Here is a 2,003-nt window from a genome sequence, read left to right on the forward strand (position 1 = left end):
CAGACAGATCCAACTGACTGATGAATTAGTGCAGATTTTTCTGCAGATGGGAACCAGGAGGAAGTGCGTTGAGACCCCAGCGGGATAAGTGCTGCTAATTTAAGTGAAGTCGCTTAATTTAATTTAATAAAAGTTATTGGGGCCTCAGTCAGTGGTTTTTGTCACTATGAGAAAAATGTAGATACATTTATCTGTTTAATCTGTGATGGGATCTGGATTCACGGTGAATATTAACTAAACCGCATAAAATGCGACTAAATAGCCAATGTTAATATGATTGTAATTTCACGGATAAAAATAGTAGGCTACATGACCGATTTTTTATTTTTTTAATGTTGTCGGCCAAGATAACGTCTAGCGCGACCTGCCGCCCTGACACCAACTCACACACATCTTCATTCACAGTCTTACTTGTAAATCTATTTTTCTTTTCTTGGACGTTTTGATGTTAGCTTGTCGATGTCTCAGTTTTATTCGCTGGGAAAATCAATAAGCAGCTTGAGGTGACTCTGCTGCTCTCTAGTGGCGAGAAGCCGTAATGTTTGGCTGGTAACAATCAGAATGCATTATGGGAGATGTAGTTTGTAGTCAATTTGTGCTCAAAACCTATTTTAAGTCAATCATTGGCCTATAAAATGCTGGGGGCCACATGTGGCCCGCAGACCTTGAGTTTGACACGTGCATTACACCAAAGAACTGTCAATTGATAATTGAAGTAAAGTAGTTTTGATTTCAAAGAAGCCTACATTGAAGTCGATTGACAAATGAACCATCACAAAAGAGGAAGGCTCTTGTTGTCTCACTGCACCCCAAGAGATGCATAACCTACAAAAACCATTTCTGTCTGGTTTCAAACCAGAGACCTTTTGCGTGTAAAGCAAACGTGATAACCACTACACTACAGGAACTGAACTTCTCTGCTTTGTTTCAGTTTGAGGTTCCAAAGTTGATGATGGGAGATGCAACGCATGAAAATTTTAACTGAGGCTTGCACTCAGATGCCTGGATTCAGAGTACAGACCACTATAGAAACCTTGTTGACCTTTAGTAAACACCTGTGATGTATAGAACATGCAAAATCTGTTTCTGTCTGGTTTCGAACCAGAGACCTTTTGCGTGTGAAGCAAATGTGATAACCACTACACTACAGAAACTCATGCTTTTTCCACTACTCCTGGTAGATGATCCAAATTTTGTTAGAGACTAATGTCAACAATGGGCATAGAACAATGTCAAATTCTTATTCCACAGATCCTCTCAGAGAGCACAGTAACTTGGTGAACAAACTGCCGGACTTATACTTGTGCCTCATTTAACATTACAGTCCATAAACTAAGCCTGAGATCAAAAAGTTGTATTGAAAATGTCATTAGCAGAGACAAATGGTTCTACAGAGACTTGGCTAAATGGCTATAAAATAAAATTAATTCTTACAAATAAAAGATAGTTCAAAAATAAAATTAACACATTAAAATAAAATAAAAAATATCTCTGAAATACAATCAACACTTGAAAATTAAAAATGGTTCAAAAATGCAATCAACACTTCAAAATAGAAAATCTCTGGAAAATAAAATATTATGTATGTTGTTATGAAAAACATTAGAATATAAGCACTTTTATCAAATCTTCATTGTGGTAAGATCATGTAAATTATTCTTAAATCCATGGAAACTCAACAGTTTGTAAGGTAGGTGAGTTAGCTCAGCAGGTTAGAGACCCTACCGGTAATGCTGAGGTCATCGGTTCAATCCCCGTATGGGGCAATTCATGTGTAAGGTCTTTCAGACAATCAACACTTCAAAATAAATAAGGGCTCAAAAATAAAATCAACACTTCACAATAAATAAGGTTTCAAAAATAAAATCACCACTTCAAAATAAAATCAACACTTTACAATAAATAAGGGTTCAAAAATAAAATCAACACTTCAAAATTAAAAAGGTTTCACAAATAAAATCACCACTTCAAAATAAATAAGGGTTCAAAAATAAAATCAACAC

General features: G+C 35.8%; 1 non-coding gene across 1 annotated transcript; it reads right to left on the reverse strand.

Moving 5' to 3' along the window:
* Positions 1 to 1,081: 1,081 nt before the first annotated feature.
* Positions 1,082 to 1,154, reverse strand: trnav-cac (transfer RNA valine (anticodon CAC)). Its single transcript has one exon. It is a non-coding gene; the product is annotated as a tRNA-Val (tRNA).
* Positions 1,155 to 2,003: the final 849 nt, after the last annotated feature.

This window comes from Poecilia formosa, unplaced genomic scaffold (genome assembly GCF_000485575.1).
Source record: "Poecilia formosa unplaced genomic scaffold, Poecilia_formosa-5.1.2 Scaffold2947, whole genome shotgun sequence".
Lineage (NCBI taxonomy): Eukaryota > Metazoa > Chordata > Actinopteri > Cyprinodontiformes > Poeciliidae > Poecilia > Poecilia formosa.